Below are 18,247 nucleotides of genomic sequence, written 5' to 3'. Positions count from 1 at the left end.
TTTTCTATCAGTTGTATTTTCGAGGAAGATTTAAACACATATCAAAAAAATCTATATGTACATATTTAAAACAACAAATAACCTGGCATTGTTCTAGGTTCGTGAGGATTCCCAAAATCACAAACACTGAGACACAAAGGGTATAAGCAAAGCAACTTTATCCTATTACTTGCGATAGCAATTAATATATACCGACCCCTGAATTTCTGAAAAGTTGTTGAGCAGGAGAAGGAGATGGAGCATGGTACTTGGTGGGAGGGGCAAGCAGGCAATGCACCTTTCAGGGCATCCCCTGGATCAAAGCAGTGTGCATCTCATCGTGTCCCCCCGTCCAACCCAGAACCACCTCTTATATCCCCCTCACAGGAGTGGAATTTTCCAATTGTGACATTGGCTCACGTGTGGCCAGCGCACTAACTGAGACCACAATGGCTTATGATACCAACTCCGTGCCAACAATGGCTCTGTTGTTTCTTTTCCAAAAGTCAAGTTCCCAACAGTGAAACTGTACAATATTTTCCCATGCCACATGGACAAACACAACCAGGGACCAACTATGGCAGAGTCTCAGACACGACTCAGGTCCCTGACACAGGCATAATTCAATCAATCAATCTGAAGTTTTAACATTCTTTTTTCTCAATTATAGTATTATTCTTAACTTTTTTCTTTAAATCTCGACTATGGCATGTGCGTGAGTGCATCTAATTGTACACATGTACCTAGGACAAGGTGTTTGTTGGTTTAAAGCACTTCCCTTTTTAAAGTTACCAAGAACAAAGTTCTAGGCACTTAAATTATCAAATAGATTCAATGGTTCCAATGCTGTGTGTCCATTCTTCAGATGGTTCATGCATCCAAGCTCCCACCTTTTTTTTTTCTTTTTTTTTTCTTTCCCCTTCCTTTCTTTCTCTCCTTCCTCCTCTTCTTTCAGTTTTGTGGTTGAAGTTCAGGCCTGGCATGCTGGCAGCTGCAGAGCTAGAAGGCTCAGAGCAGGGAGGGGGGCTGCCAAGGAGGCATGCTGAGGTGTGGGGGGGAAGTGGTTAAGCGCTGATTTTTTCTGGTTGCCCTCGCCCCCAGGGCATCCCACGTGGAGGCATCAGCCCCGTCACCCCCTGTGGCATCCCACATGGTAGCTTGGACCCGGGGCAGCAGGTTGCAGCCAAAAGCAATTATGTTAAGGAAGGGGGAGGGGGAATCCCCTGCCAGAGGTAAATTAGTATGATTTATATATTTTTCTTCTCCCTAAAAAGGTTGTTCAACAAGTCTAAAAGAGTGTATTTTCAAGGTGTCCAAATTTAAATATCATATTGCCATTATTGTCCCTTTGTCCCTATATCAGACTCTGTTACTCTCAACAGTTGCAAAGCATGCACAAAAGTAAATGTTCCAATTGTTCATTCATAACCTTATGTCCTAGTGCATTCAAGACCTGTTGCAAAATCTTCAAATAAAGTCTGTGTTCTTGGGAAATTTCCTGCCCCGGTATTACTACTCGACTCTGCAGATTCCTGTCCCACAGGCTTTTCTGTCCCATTCTAATGGGATGAAATGCCGGCACTTACCACCTCCATTGAGTTGTGGACGCTGAAGAAGGGTCCCATAATGCAGGTTGAACATTGGAGTCATCAGATATGGCAAATATGGGCACTGAAAGAAATGAGGCTGCACACCACACAGAGTTCGATTTTGGGATGGTGTTCCCCTTTTATTAGGGTTCCTGTGTAAACAGCACCTGGTGTTGTCATCCAGTTAACCTAAATTCCCAGGATCATCCTAAACCAGTGCTTTGATCCCACACGTTCACCTCACATCATGTGGTGGTTGTGTTCAGCCATGAGAGAAAAACACAGGTTATGATGCAGACCATTAAGCAGTGTTCCACTTTGAGAACACAGTACTCTCTTTATCAAAAACACCAGTCAAGGCCAAAACACTTTTTTTGATCCTTATTAACTGAATGCAGGTCCTGCTGGCTTAACTTGTTCCCACAGCAGTGATGAGTGGCAGTAGTGAGAGCAGCACTACCCTGAGGTGGCAGCAGCAGCTGCTCACCACGCAGCACAAAAGAGATTTCCCCAGCCAGCAGCCATGACGAACAGGAGGGCTTCTGCTTGGCATGGGAACGGTGAAGCTGGGCTGCAGGGCAGCTCTGGGGGCTCAGCGGCTGGCAACCTCCTCCCAGTTGCAGCCCCAGGAACCAGAGAGAGCATGTTCCGGTCCGGGTAGCAAGTTTATCCTATTAAGTTCTTGTGATATTTCCTGGCGGGAGCCTTCATCTTTCCCCACTCCCCGTCCTGTGCAGGGGAAGAAAGGAAGGGTGTCCCTCATTCTTCTCCAAAACCACATGATGATATGAGAAAATTCAACAGGAAAATCTTCATTTAGCTAAACTATAACAGAAGTAGACCCTGCAGAGGCAGGATAGTGCTTTTTATCATGCCAATGTCCTCCCTTGCACAACTGGTTCAGCTGTAAAACTCCCCCTTCCCCCAGAAGGTCACATTCACATAGGACATTTACATGTAAGCCTGAAGGTATTCATCCTTTCTGGTGGGGCATAACTGGTTCAACTACACTGATGTGAGAGGCAGCTGTCATGTCTTAGAAGGTGTCATAAATCATCAAAGCCCCCCGAAGTGCCCCCAGACTTATTTCTGAGGCCTTCCACCACAGGACTGCATGTGATTGACAGTGTTACATCAGACAGTGTAAAACTCCATCCCCTGGGGAGTTACCCAGGTGTTCTCACATAAATCTCAACATATATTAACCCCTTGAACTTTGTGTTTTGTAGGCTTCCACTATGCCTGACGAATCAAGACTGCGACCATCACTTTGACCAACGGACATCGAAATTGCAACAATCAAGTCTCATTGTTCAATCCATGGGTGGTGATATCTTTCTACTCCAATCCTTTTCTTTCTCTTTCTTTCTATTCCCTTATACATTTTCTTAAGTGTAATTTTTATGCTTTTATGTTGTTGCATTTCTATAGATAATAATAATCAAAACAGCTACCTACCTCCTTTTCGTTGCAACTAAATTGTTCTAAAATAAACCCTACATATATATATAAACATGGATTATTCAGTGTCATTTCACTCTAATCTGCCCCAAGGGATCTATTAACAAGAAACTGAGTTACGAGCTCACTCGAAGCAGACTGCATCTGGATGCAAAAACACCCTGGCAGTGCCGGTAGCTCACCACAGAGAGCTTATACTCTCTGGACAAATTCTAGGCCTTACTGGGGGCAGGTTGTCCTGTTCCAACTTAGACTGTAGTCAATCATCTTTACCTCATGGAGTGATATTACAGGTATCTCTTGCCTCCATGGATAAAAGTTTCCTCACCTGTTAAAATAGGTGCATTTTTAGATATATGAATACCAACAAAGCAATAAAGCTAAGAAAGCATTTTTCAGCAAACTATTTAAGCAACTTAAACTAATTATTCCAACAACGATGTTACCAGATTGTCTCAAGGATTGTAAGCAATGGCGCAAGTCAGATTTTTAGGGTCTTATTGGAGAGTCCACAGAACTAATGCTGTTGCAGTGCTGTAAATTCCTGGTTAGAAGTCAGAACCAGGATCCCCATGATGCAGTGTTGAACTTGCTAGAATAGTACTGAAAATACAAGAATATTAGACATTACTAGCTAAGTACTTGGAAATAGAAAACATTATTTATGCCACTGGTAAAGACATAGTGAACATTTAGAATCTTTCATAGCTCTGTACGTCGTCGCATTTAAAAAAGACCTAATAGAACTGGAAAAGGTAGAGAAGTTGACAAAATATATCTGGAGCTATTGAACAGTTTATAAAATAAGATTCATTATATCAGGATTTTTTCTCAGAGGATAAGAAAACTGAGGCAGAAAGGCTAAAGTTCTGAAAATACAAATCATGTAGAGAACAGAATGATTATCACTTTGCTAAAGGACACTCCGTAAAAATAACAAGCACCAGATTTCCATTAAAAGGAGATACATTTTCTCATAAGTACAACACCACTGTGAAATTTCTTGCCCTAGAGAACATTGGGGTTCTGTGATAAGTGAGAAAAGGCCATAGAAGGTTCATGCAGAGTGTGTTTCTCAGAAGTTGTTCAGCGTGGTTGGGAAAAGGCAGCTCCTGGTTTCAGATGGCTTTACCCACTGCTTTACAGAAGCTGAGATGGTGTGCAGGCAAAGGGTCACTCTGTGCTTTCTCGGCTCTGTTGCCTTTCACTACAGCATTGATGCCACTTTCTTATCCGTCTTTGGTCTTAGTGCAGGACTCCTTATGCAAATTCAGGTTCGCATACATTCCTAGATGACACTAGATAAAAAGCATCTTAAAAACATAAATAGATAAACACGATTCCACTATCATATGAAAATTCTATGGGCCTTTCATCAAACTGTTTTTAGGAGAAATTCTTCCACAAGCTGCAGTAGTCAGAGAGACAGAGATGTTTACAAATTGTTGCTGGAACAAGATATGTGCAAGTATAAACATTGGAAGCTTTAAAGCAATTCATGTAACAAAAGCAAAAGCAATATAAGCTTTCAATTCTTAGCAATTAAGCTAACTTTTCAGTCACCCGTGTTCCCTATCTCCCAGAACACAAAACTTTCCTGCAACTGCTGACTAACCAGATACCTTTTTCCCTTATTCACTCTTTTCTTATCTCACCTCTATGCTCCATGCTTGCTTCTGTGCTTCTGTGGGTTCTGTGGAGCTGGGCTTCTCAGACCAGGGCGGGAATTATCTCAGATAAAAGCCAGCTTGTTGAGGAATTCCTGCACGATGAAAGTTTCCAGTCTAAAGAAGTCCCAGTCCAGGTTTCCCCAGCGTACGGGCCACCAGCTGATGCTGTGGGATGTAGGTGCTTCAAAAAATCGCTGGAGCAGTTAATTAGGGGTGACATAAGAAAGGGTTTATTATGCCAAGGCAAAAGATGCTACATGGGGCGCGCCCGCTGTGGCCCAGATGCTACATTTTATAATACCATCTATCCAATCCCAAATGTGTCCACCCGGTGACCTTTACTCTGGACCGCCCCGGGTCCACCCCCGAGAAATGGGTCTGGGGTGTATTTTGGGACCCTCTACTTCATCATCTTCACCATCTTCAGAGCACAAAGGGTACATAGTCACCCAGTTCTTGACTTCATTTTGTTATTCAGGCCCTGATATGCTGTTCTGCAAACAATCTAGGCCTTGCCTTGACAAAAGACTAAGCATTTCGACTGGATTCGGGAGTAGGAGTGATATAGGGAGCGTAGAATGGGGTAAGAGGGTTAAGGAATGTGTAAACTAAGGGTGCTACAGGGAAAGGGACAAGGGAGTGAGGGTTGTTGTTTTTAAAATCTACTTATAAAACTTATGAGGTTTACAAATATTAGAAAAATAAAAAACCATTAGGGGCTTAAGGCATCAAGGGGAAGGCTGTGGATGTGGTCTACCTGGACTTCAGCAAGGCCTTTGACACTGTCTCCCACAGCATTCTCCTGAAAAAGCTGGTAGCCCACGGCTTGGACAGGGGCACTCTGTGCTGGGTTAGGAACTGGTTGGAGGGTCGGGCCCAGAGAGTGGTGGTGAATGGTGCTGCATCCAGTTGGCAGCCGGTCACTAGTGGTGTCCCCCAGGGATCAGTGTTGGGCCCAGTTCTGTTTAATATCTTCATTGATGATTTAGACGAGGGGATTGAGTCCATCATCAGCAAATTTGCAGATAACACTAAGTTGGGGGGGAGTGTTGATCAGCTGGAAGGCAGGAGGGTTCTGCAGAGGTACCTAGATAGGTTGGAGAGTTGGGCTGATTCCAACAGGATGAGGTTCAACAAGGTCAAGTGCCGGGTCCTGCACTTTGGCCGCAACAACCCCATGCAGTGCTACAGGCTGGGGACAGAGTGGCTAGAGAGCAGTCAGGCAAAGAGGGACCTGGGAGTTTGGATTGACAAGAAGCTGAACATGAGCCAGCAGTGTGCCCAGGTGGCCAAGAAGGCCAATGGCATCCTGGTCTGGATCAGGAACAGTGTGTCCAGCAGGTCCAAGGAAGTGATTCTTCCCCTGTACTCAGCACTGGTGAGGCCACACCTCGAGTACTGTGTCCAGTTCTGGGCCCCTCAGTTCAGGAAGGATATTGAGGTGCTGGAGCAGGTCCAGAAGAGAGCAACTAGGCTGGTGAAGGGACTCAAGCACAAGTCCTATGAGGAGAGGCTGAGGGAGCTGGGGCTGTTCAGCCTGGAGAAGAGGAGGCTCAGGGGAGACCTCATCACTCTCTACAACTACCTGAAAGGAGGTTGTAGCCAGGCGGGGGTTGGTCTCTTTTCCCAGGCAACTATCAGCAAGACAAGAGGGCATGGTCTCAAGTTGTGTCAGGGGAGGTTTAGGTTAGATATTAGAAAGAATTTCTTTACAGAGAGGGTGGTCAGACATTGGAATGGGCTGCCCAGGGAAGTAGTGGATTCTCCATCCCTGGAGATTTTTAAAAAGAGACTGGATGTGGCACTTAGTGCCATGGTCTAGTAACTGCAGCGGTAGTGGATCAAGGGTTGGACTTGATGATCTCAGAGGTCCCTTCCAACCCAACTGATTCTATGATTCTATGATCATTCCTGTACCGTCTGGAGTCTTGCCCACGAGAGATTGGAGCAGCATTTATCCTTGAAGAGTTCCTTGTGGTACTTGTTCCTCTTTTCAATTCATGTACCCAGGCTGCTAAGGAAGAGGTGGGTTTTCCATCCCACTTCCTCATGGAGGTAAAACCATAGATTCCTATGTGGAGTGTACCCTCTCTCCTTTGCTGGGGGATGCTGGCTCCTGATAGCAGAGACTCTTGTTTGTCCTGGCGAGATATGGAAGATCCCTTCTTTAATTGCCTCTTTTAGTTTCTGGTGCCCCTCTTCAATCTTCTCTTCCAGGCTTCGGACATGTTCAGTCAGTTTGGTTTCCATAGATGAGACGTGGGTTTGTAATGGGGCGGTGACAGTGTCTTGATAAATTCTGAGTTTGCTAACCAACTCACTCACCTTGTCCTCTCCCTCCCTCCATTGCAGCATTGTTAAGTAGCAGGAATACATTTCGGGCCCAAGTCGTGCAAACTTTAACCACATCTGGGATGTGCACTGTGCACCATCTAGACTTTTAGGGAATCTTTTGTTCTCTGGAAGGATTATCTCCAGTACAGCTAATTCTCTTAAGCACCAGATACCTTGTTCCATTATGTTCCACTGTCCTTGCTGTATGTGGAGGTCCTCCTTAAAAAGATATCTCTCCCTCACACTGGACAACAGTCACTGCCAGAGGCTTAGAGTTTCCTGCCCCTTTCCAATCCCCTGATCAATGACTACATCTCGAGACAGGGATCCCAGTTGTCTGGTTTCACTCCCATCTAGAACTGTATCATTAGCTGTGGCATCCCAGCCAGGTCAGAATGGACTCATTCGTCTGTCATGTGAACTCTCTCCGAAGCTCACGTAGCTCACCCAGGGATAGGGACCGAGTGATTATTTCTGACTCTGTCTCCTCCAGTGGATGTGAAGGTCCTGCCTCTTTGTCATCATTTGCTATATGGACTGATTTAGTCTTTGATTTCCTTTTCTGGACAGAGGCGACTGCTATTGGTTTCGGTTGTTCTCCTGGCTTCCTCGATGGTTTGTGTGGACATGGTGCCGGTTGATTTATTTCTTTTTCCCTCTGACTCAGCTGTGGTTTAGGTGGATGTGGTGCCTGTGGATTTGCTCCTTCTCTCCTCCCCCTGACAGTGCTGTACCATGTCAAGTAGTGTCCAGTAGGCAGTGGTCAGGGCCCAGCAGGTTGCTGTGAGCTGGCCATCTCTGGAGTTGCCAGAGCATTTTTCCTTCACCAGTCTTATCACGCTAACAGGATCCTGCAGTTGTTCAGGAGTGAATTTCCAGATCATTGGAGAAAACTTCTCCAAATACTGCCCGATGTCCTCCCACTTCCCGTGCCACTCAACATTATCCACTCCCAGAGCAGTCATCCAGACAACCTCCCTAGAAGCCCCTGTTCTGACCCTAAACATGGTATAGACAGTACAGAGCAGACAAAGCAACACTAACAATAACATTATGCTGTCTTTAACATCAAGAAGGAACTCAATATTTTCAGACTGTTGTAGCAGGTCTGAAGGGGAAGAAGGAGGTGAGAGGCTGGAAGCAACCATTCCCCCCTGTTCCCCCAAAGGGCTGGGTGCGATTTTTAATGAGGCCCCAGAGGTGGCAACCCAAACCAGGACAAGCAAACAGGACTGAATATACATTCACAATGAAACTCACTGCTTCTGATGTTACGATAACATAAACACAGTATATTAATAAAGCAATTTGGATCCCTCTCCCTGGTCTTAAAGAGATCATCAAAATAGGCAAATAGTTCCCCATCTGTGGAATATATGAACAGGTTCAGATACAACATCCACGTGAATACATCAAACAACATGGTGATCAGGGAGTTTCTGTATCCAAATAGACAAATGCTTAAAATGAAATTGTGATTCTGACTTCTCTCTCTGCCCCATGCTGGGCACCAAAAATGTGCTGGTTTAAATGTAAACCGGCGGGGGAAATGAACACAACTCAAAGGAGAGATTATAAGTCAGAATAACAATTTAATAAAATAATACAATAAGTACGATTATACAGACAAATGATTGGTTTTAACCCACAAAACCCACATGTATAACCCAGTACCCTGGGGCATGAACAGAGTGGTGTTCGTTGGGTTTCCTGAGTCCAAAGTAAAAGGAGAGGGAAAAAACCTGTTGGTGAGAGTGCTGTTGCAGTCTGGTCAAGAGTGGTGATTGCAGTCCGGTCGAGAGTGGTGGTTGCAGTCTGGTTGAGAATGGTGGTCTCAGTCTGGTTGAGAGTGATTGTCTCAGTCCTCTGGATCCCACGAGTGGTTAAAAAAGTCCCAAGATCCCAAGATTATTTATCTTCCGGTTCAGGCAGGAATGCCAGTACCTCCCTCAGGGTGGGGAGTTCCACAATGGGTGTTAGGACAGGAGCATCCTCCTGTCTCGCAGGCCTCTTAACACTCAGTTTATAGCCTGAGGAGTCAGGTGTGGTCTGGGCAGACAGTGTAAATGGTCTATTGATAACAGTTTCTGGGAAATGGCATGGAGGGCTATAGAATACACAGTTTGGGGTTACACCCACACAGTAATGAACTGGTCCCAGCTGTTCTAACTAGGACAATGATAGATAATTTTGAAACTCACTGTATTAAAAGTTGTGTGTTTCTTTTCTCAGTGGACATGCACGGGGGGGGGCGAAATCCCCTTGCATCTCCCCGGCCATAATAAAAGTGCACTTTATATATATTGTTTAAGGATTTCTCTGAATCAACACCACAGATTATCTTTCCACCAAGGTTAAATATCCTTTAGGCACACTACAGGTCTCCCTATCCTTCTGCATTACCCACCAGAAACACCCTGGTCCCTGAGCAAAGACAATCCCATGGATGGGTTTGCCTTTTCCCATGGGAGAAGAAACCCACACTGACTTCCCCAGCCACTTCCCTATGTGTAGTATGGGGACCTTCTCTCCTCCCACAGTGTGTAGGGGTTTTCTTTGGGCAGATCCCATAGTGTTGACCAGTCAAGTGGTTTCAGCTAAATTTGCCTCCCAGTGCTTCCATGTCCCACTGCCTAACGCTTTTAGTATAGTCTTTAGCAGTCCATTATACCTTTCAATCTTTTCAGAGGCTTGTGGGTGATAAGGGATGTGATATATCCACTTAATACCATGTTTCTTGGTCCAAGAGTTTATAAGGTTATTCCGAAAGCGAGTCCCATTATCTGATTCAGTTCTCTCTGGGGTCTCATGTCGCCACAGAATGTTCCTCTTGAGGTCTAAGATGGTGTTTCTGGGAGTGGTCTGGTTTACAGGGTGTTTCCAGTCAGCCAGTCATTGCCTCCACCATGGTGAGTATGTAGCTCTTGCCTTGGCATATTCATGGCAGTGGTCCAATGCAGTTAATTTGCCAGGCCTCACCATATCGGAAACCCAGCAACTGCCCTCTATTCCAAGAAGGTTTTACTCCCATTGTGGGAAAAAACCCTCTTTTAAATTTAGAAAGACGGCATAAACTCAGGGAACAAAGAAACAAGGAAGAATTTATTCAGCGTGCCAGGTCTTTCTCTCACTGAATTTCCAAGAAGAAAGACCCTTTGGGTTTACATCTTATACATTTTATAGTTTCACAAAATCCCACCCTTTTTCAGATAAGTTTAATATATTAATTTTTGCCTAAAAAGGTTTCTTTTCTCTGAAAAGGGGTTTTCCCTTCCTTCCAGTTGGCTGCAAGGTGTCCCCAGTCAAAGATGATGGATCTTCCTTTGTTCTTAGCCCAAAGAGAGAAAAGAATCCCTGTGTACAAAATGGCCCCAAAAGATTTTAATTTTTAAGAACTTTTGTATTTCCCTTATCCGACCGAAAAAGACGCTGATACTCAAGTCTAGTTTTTGGAACTTGGATATCTTACAACTTCGCGATACGCATATATAAAAAAACCTTATTTTTGTTTCTCATACCATGGTTCTCTTGATTGCTGCACATGTTTCAAATTTGTGAGTGACCGGTGTGATGGTCTCCATGGTCAGGTCCACCCCTCGATCACGAGCCCATCTGTATCTCGTGTCTCTTCCTAGATGTCCTTATGTTTCATGGGCCCATCAGGCTATAAATAGCTCACCCTTCTGCTCCCAGTCCAAGTCTACCTGAGCTATTCCAATCTTGGCAGCCTTATTTACCTGTTCATTGTTCTAATGTTCTTCAGTGGCGTGACTTTTGGGCATGTGAGCATCTACATGACACACCTTCAGAGTCATGTTTTCCACCTGTGCAGTGATGTCCTGCCACAATGCAGCAGCCCAGACAGGTTTACCCCTGCGTTGCCAATTGGTCTTCTTCCACTGCTGCAGCCATCCCCACAGGGCATTAGCCACCATCCAGGAGTCAGTATAGATATACAGTACAGGTCATTTTTCTCATTCAGCAATCTTTAGGGCTAGTTGAATGGCTTTCACTTCTGCAAACTGGCTTGACTCGCCCTCTCCTTCAGCAACCTCAACGACTTGTCGTGTGGGACTCCACACAGCAGCTTTCTAACTCTGATGATTTCCTACCACACGGCAGGATCCATCAGTAAATAGAGCATGGTTTCTTTCATTTTCTGGTAACTCATTATACAGTGGTGCTTCTTGGGCACAAGTCACCTCTTCAGGCAATGCTCCAAAATCTCTGCCTTCTGACCAGTCCATAGTCTCTTCCAGAATTCCTGGGAAATTGGGTTTTCCCATTTGGGCTCGTTGTGTAATCAATGCTACCCACTTACTCCACGTAGCACTGGAGTGCAACATGATGCGTTGAGGGGATGTTCCCTTTGAATATCCAGTGCAGCATGGGCAATCCCGGTGCCAGGAGGAGACATGCTTTTGTACCAACAACTTCTGAGGTGGCTCAAACTCCCTCATACACTGCTAATATGTCCTTTTCAGTTGGAGTGTAGTGGGCTATTGCTCCTTGATAACCCCGGCTCCAAAATCCTAATGGTCAACCTCAGGTTTCTCCTGATGTTCTTTGCCAGAGGCTCCAGGTGAGACCATGCTTCCCAGCTGCAGTGAAGAGGATATTTTGCACAGCTGGTCCTGATTGAACAGGCCCAAGAGCTACCACATGAGCTATCTCCTGTTTGATCTGCTCAAGGCTCCACTCAAAATGGTTCTTCTTCCAGGTCACTCAATAAAGGGGGCTCACAAGCCGACTATAACCAGGAACATGCATTCTCCAGAACCCCACAAGGCCTAGGAAAGCTTGTGTTTCCTTCTTGTTTCTTTCCATCCTTGCAGGTCTAACTGGAAGGTTGTTCCCAGAAGTCTGTGGCATTGACTGTTAGAAATATTGTAGTTTTCAGCTTACATTTGTTTTGGAATGTCTTGTAGCATTTTTTCCTTTGGGCTAATGTTATCCCTCAGAAATATCTGTTTTATTCTCCCTCAGAGCATTTATAGACAGCAGTTACATCCCTCTCAGCCTTGTTCTACTATTCTTGCCTAGTTGTTTTAGACCTCTATTCTCTGAACCTTTTCCCATCAGAGTTCACCTTCCTTTAATACAGCAGATGCAAACTGTATGCAGGATTCCAGATGAGATTTTATAAATGCTTCGCACTATAAACTGATTTCATTTTCCCAACAAGCACTGTAGTACATCCAAATACACAGGAAACAAGGTATTTTCCTTATAGAAATAAGGAATATGTGTTAGAGGATTCAGGGGTTTTGATAGGTGACCTAGCAATGCAACATTATGGATCATCATGCAGACAGAATGGAGAAGCAGCAGTATAGGGAGTGTACTACAACTGATAGCACCACTTCTGTCAATTGTCTGGTGCCTCACAATCAATCCACCATAGCTGTGGTGTTCTCATTACTCAGGCAGTCATTGCTATGTGAGGAAAGAACACGTGCTGTAGGAACAGATCATGTAGCGGTGAGAATGAGTTTGGGATATGTGAGAACCTGGGCATGACTTTCCTTTGGCTGTCAAGGTGCTACTGCCTGATCCCTACTTCCTTTGCTTTTCTAGGACAACACTGTAACTGAAACTTGATTGTCTTGAGGCAATTTTCCCCATGTTTTCATACTCCTGACTGTGGGTTGCAGTCCTTTCTCTGCTTCTTTTGGATACTTATATTGCCTTTGTGGTGGTGGACCTGTACCTTTTATGAGGTCCTGAGAATTAATTTTTCCATGTTCCAAATTATCTTCTGCCCAGACTTTTGTGGAGTTTTGAATTCATTCATTTCCAGCAAAACCTTGCCATGCAAACCCCATACAATCTCAACCCATAAGTTTTCACACTTTTACCTTTCTGATTCTCTCCCCCATCCCATTGTGGGGGGAGTGAGTGAGTAAGTGACTGTGTGGTGCTGTCCTTGTTAGAACAGCTGGGACCTATTCATCACTGGATGGGTGTAGCCCAAAACTGTGTATTCTATAGTCTTCCATGCCCTTTTCCCAGAAACTGTTATCAGTAGAGGCCTGCGAAATAGGAAGATGTTCCTGTCCTCATACCCTTTTATGGAATTCCCTGCTCTGAGAAAAGGACTGAGCATCCTCATACCCTTTTATGGATTTCCCCGCTCTGAGGGAAGGGCTGAGCATCCTCATACCCTTTTATGGAATTCCCTGCTCTGAGGGAAGGACTGAGTATTCCTGCCTGAACTGGAGAATATATAAACTTGGAGTTTTGGGACCTTACTACCACTCGTGGGATCCAGAGGAGGACTGCAGGCCACCGCTCTCAACCAGACTGCAGACCACCGCTCTCGACCAGACTGCAACTCACCGCTCTCAACCAGACTGCTGATCACCGCTCTTGGCCCGACTGCAGATCACCGCTCTCGGCCAGACTGCAGATCACCGCTCTCAACCAGACTGCAGACCACCACTCTCGACTGGACTGCAACTACCACTTTCCAACCAGACTGCAACCACCACTCTTGACCAGATTGCAACAGCGCTCTCACCAACAGGTTTTTCCCTCTCCTTTTACTTTGGACTCAGGTGGGCCCAAAGAACACCACTCTGATCATGCCCCAGGGTGCTGGGTTATATATTTGGGTTTTGTGGGTTAAAACCAATCATTTGTCTGTATAATCGTACTTATTGTGTTATTTTATTAAATTGTTATTCTGACTTATAATCTCTCTTTTGAGTTGAGTTCATTTCCCCTGCTGGTTTACCTTTAAACCAGCACAGGTGCTTAGCTGCCTACCAGAGTTAAACCATGACATAAGCCCTTAGGTGGGACAAAAGTCTTCTTTTTGTGCCAAAAGTCACTAGTTTCCATTCTTTGCCTTCTCCAGAGCTTGCACTTACATTAATACTAGCAGGTGGATACTGCCTATATCTCTACTACAGTTGGGGTGTGGGGCTTTTCAAACTTTTTCTCCCGTCGAGAGCCAGTAATGGGTCACAACCATTGGTTTCACTTATGCATTTGTATAAATGTTACATTTTGAAGTTGCAGATGATAAAAATCTTTTCAATGCTTGTCATTGGTTGAAGCTGGTTGATATGGTTTGAAGCTGGCTCCCTGCCAAGTCTCCAAACCTTACCACCAGAAGTCCCCCCCCCCAAACCTCAGGGAGAAGAGGGAGAAAAACAACCAAGAAAACCCGAAATGAGAGAGAGACAGCTAAAGTGATATATAAAAATATATTTACACTTATGTTACAATTGAAATATATATACAATTTAAAATATATACAATTTCACAAGGGAAAGGGAAGGGGGAAGGGAAAGGGAAGGGGGAAGGGAAAGGGAAGGGGGAAGGGAAAGGGAACAAAACCAAAATAATATATATATATATATAAATATCTCCCAATCAGTAACCCGAGATCTAGTAACTAAAGAGTTAGCAAAGAAATATCCCACCACTCTCCTTGGGACAACCGAGAGTCGCTCCGGGACGATCGCCGGCAACCTCCGCCTCCCAAGGTCGACAAGGCCTTACCAGGCCTTGCTCCCCAACACGGCAGACTCAACAGCAGGGAACCTGCACCTCCAAGCCACCGGAAGGAAAGAGAGCGAAGGCCTCTCATCCTTTCTTCTTATAGTCTGGTTTACGTAAAAATTGTAGGGAATACTGGGTAGATCTGGACCCTTCCTTGGTTACAAACTGGTCACCAAGGAAGGCCTACCCCAAACCACCACATTCTCCACCCCTTATTCCATACTATTTTTACGTAACACCTATATCTCACGTTCGCCTACATCCCGCCCGTATATATACACATATACATATATATATAGTCCTTGTTGGTCTCTCGACGCAGTTGTCTCGTTGTTGGAAATCAATACTGACATTAGTTCAGTTCAGTCCAGTCCAGATCTCTGGTCTCCTCAGTCACAATTGCAGTTCTGATTTTAGGACTGCTTTGTCATTCTGGGCTGTCTCAACATTGGATACTGACATCAGCTTAGTTCAGGTCTCTCTCTCTCTCTCTCGTCTGGTGACTGGTTTCCTGTAAAACACAACTCAGGACATACAGTTAGTTTTTACCCAAGGTTAAATTTCCTTGAGGCACACATTGGATCACTCCGTCCTTCCTCATTATCCACCACGTATGTCCTGACCCTTGAGCAAAGACAATCCCACAAATTGCTTTGTCTTGGCCTGAGGCAGGGGTAACCCAAACAGTTTTCCCTAGCATTCCCCTCAAATGGATTGCTGGAACTTTATCTCCATCAACAATGTGCAGGGATTCTGCTTGTGCAGGGCCAACTCGATTGACAGAACCCCTGGTGTTAACTAGCCAGGTGACCTTGACTAAGTTCTTATCCCAATTTTTGTAAGTTCCCTCACCTAGTGCCTTGAGAGTTGTCTTCAACAGTCCATTACATCTCTCAACCTTCCCAGCAGCTGGTGCATGATAAGGAATGTGGTACACCCAACTGATACCATGTTCCCTCGCCCAAGTGGTAACTAAGTCATTTTTGAAATTAGTCCAGTTGTCCGACTCAATATGTTCTGGGGTCCCATGTCACCACAGGACTTGCTTTTCAAGGCCCAGAATGGTATTCCGGGTTGTTGCGTGGGGCACTGAAAAAGTCTCCAACCATCCAGTGGTTGCTTCCACCATGGTAAGCACATAGCGCTTACCTTGGCAGGTCTGTGGCAGTTTGATGTAATCAACCTACCATGCCTCTCCATACTTATACTTATCCCATCGTCCACCATACCACAGGGGCTTCAGTCTTTTCGCCTGCTTAATAGTGGCACAAGTCTCACAATCATGGATAACTTCAGAAATTATATCCATGGTTAAATCCACCCCTCGGTCTCGTGCCCATCTGTGGGTGTCATCTCGACCCTGATGACCTGAAGTATCATGGGCCCATCGAGCTAGGAACAACTCTCCCTTCTACTGCCAGTCTAGGTCTACTTGTGACACTTCAATCTGTGCAGTTCGGTCCGCTTCTCTGTTGTTATCGTGTTCTTCATTAGCTCGCTTCTTGGACATCTGTTGGTATCTGTCGTCGTCTATCTTGCCATTTCACCCCTAGGAATTTGATCTCTCTGGCAGGTCCCTTGACTTTATTCTTCTTGATGGTGAAACCGGCGTTAAGGAGAATCTGGATGATTTCCTCTCCTTTCTCGAAAACTTCTTCTGCTGTGTCCCCCCATACAATGATGTCATCAATGTACTGGATATGTTCTGGGGCCTTGCCCTTCTCCAGTGTGGCCTGAATCAGTCCATGGCAGATGGTTGGACTGTGCTTCCACCCCTGGGGCAGTCAGTTCCACATGTACTGCACACCTCTCCACGTGATAGCAAACTGAGGCCTGCACTCTGCTGCTAAGGGAATGGAGAAAAATGCATTGGCGATGTCGATGGTGGCGTGCCACTTTTCTGTCATGGACTCCAGCTCGTACTGGAGCTCCAACATGTCTGGTACAGCAGCACTCAATGGTGGCGTGACTTCATTCAAGCCATGATAGTCCACCGTCAGTCTCCATTCACCATCGGACTTACATACAGGCCAAATGGGGCTATTGAAGGGTGAGTGTGTTCTACTAACCACCCCTTGGCTTTCCAACTTGTGAATCATCTTATGGATGGGGATCACAGCCTCTCGATTCGTCCGATACTGTCGCCTATGCACTGTCTTAGTGGCTGTTGGCACTCGCTGGTCCTCAACTCGCAGTAATCCTACAACAGAAGGATCTTCTGAGAGGCTGGGCAGGGCAGATAATCGTTTGGATTCCTCTTCAGTCACCGCGGCTATACCAAAAACCCATCAGTACCCCTTCAGGTCCTTGAAGTATCCTCTTCTGAGGTAATCCATGCCAAGAATGCAAGGGACTTCGGACCCCGTCACAATGGAATGTTTTTCCCATTGGTCTCCTGTCAGGCTTATTTCAGCCTCTACCACCGACAGCTCTTGAGACCCTCCTGTCACCCCAGAAATTGAAACAGTCTCTGTGCTCACATGTCCTGAGGGCATTAACGTACACTGTGCACCGGTATCTATTAAAACTTGGTATCTCTGAGGATCCGATGTGCCAGGCCATCGAACCCACACAGTCCAGTAAACTCTGTTATCTTTCTCATCCCTCTCCTTCTCTTGGCAGAAGGTAGGGTCCCTCTATTGGTTCTGGTCGGAGTATTCACCATCGGATCTTTGTTTTGACCTGTCAGAGGCTTTCTTGTCATCCTGGAAATGGACTCCAGACCTCCTGCATCTAGGAGATCTCAGTTCTCTTTTGAAGAAATCTGTATCTACTACTTAGATGACTTTCTTATCATCTTCCTTGTGTTTTAGTTCTCTCACTCTGACCTCGAGTCTGGAAGTAGGTTCACCATCCCACTTCCTCATGTTTTCTCCTTGGGCGTGCAGATAGGACCACAGTTCACTGCGCTTAGATCTACGCTTAGGGTTTTCGCTCCTTCTGCGTGTGACGGAAGGAGATCGTGAGTGGGACCGGGACCAAGATCGAGATCGTGGTCGAGACCGGTCTGTTGATCTGTCTCTGTAGCGTCTGTCCCTGTGGTCTCCGTAGTCATCTTCATAATCAGAGTACCCGTAAGACTCGTCTCTCTCAGGTCTTCGTCTGTAACTAGAATCAGAATAGTCTCTAGAAAACTCATTCCTAGATTCTACTGCTTCTTCTAGATGTCATAGAACCGTACACAGGGTACCCACAAGCGTTTCTTGCGTGTTTGGAAACATTACTCCTGCCAAGGTATGAAGATATGATGCAGGAGCACCCTGGATTATCTTCTTCCACATGGGCATTGTGCAAGTGACACCCTCTGGGTCATCAGCGACGGGATCGTATTGAGCATCATCATACATGACTTCCAACAATGCCAATTTTCTTAGGTACTGGATGGCGTCTTCTACCTTGGTCCACTTCCTCATGGGGCACGGTAAATAGTCTTTAAATGGAAACCTTTGTCTCGCACTTAAGACAAGTCGTGACCAAAGACTGAGGTCGGGTTTCTCCTCTGCAATTATGTGATCAAGTTCACGGTCTTTGGAGATGGAAGTTAGTTGTTCTGCTTCAGGAGTTGACAATATGTGACCTCTAGCCCCACGATCGCGGCATCAGAGTAACCATGACAGAATTCACTCACCAGGCCGACGACTGTAATCTCTTTGTAAGTCCCGGAGTTCTGATGGGGTCATTGACCACAACTCTGTAGTTTCCATT

The 18,247-nt window shown here is 45.4% G+C and overlaps 1 long non-coding RNA gene across 1 annotated transcript in view; it reads right to left on the bottom strand.

Moving 5' to 3' along the window:
* LOC113958799 overlaps nt 1-14,829 on the bottom strand; it is a 23,606-nt gene extending 8,777 nt beyond the window's left edge. Inside the window, exons 1-2 of the long non-coding RNA XR_003531630.1 lie at nt 14,743-14,829; nt 12,397-12,398 (exon numbers count right to left, since the gene is read on the bottom strand). This is a non-coding gene — a long non-coding RNA (uncharacterized LOC113958799). The remainder of the gene's footprint in view (nt 1-12,396; nt 12,399-14,742) is intronic.
* Between the last annotated feature and the right edge of the window lie 3,418 nt (nt 14,830-18,247).

The sequence above is a fragment of the Corapipo altera genome, unplaced genomic scaffold (assembly GCF_003945725.1).
Source record: "Corapipo altera isolate COAL_440 unplaced genomic scaffold, ASM394572v1 61242, whole genome shotgun sequence".
NCBI lineage: Eukaryota > Metazoa > Chordata > Aves > Passeriformes > Pipridae > Corapipo > Corapipo altera.
This window is presented reverse-complemented; position numbering and strand designations above follow the sequence as displayed.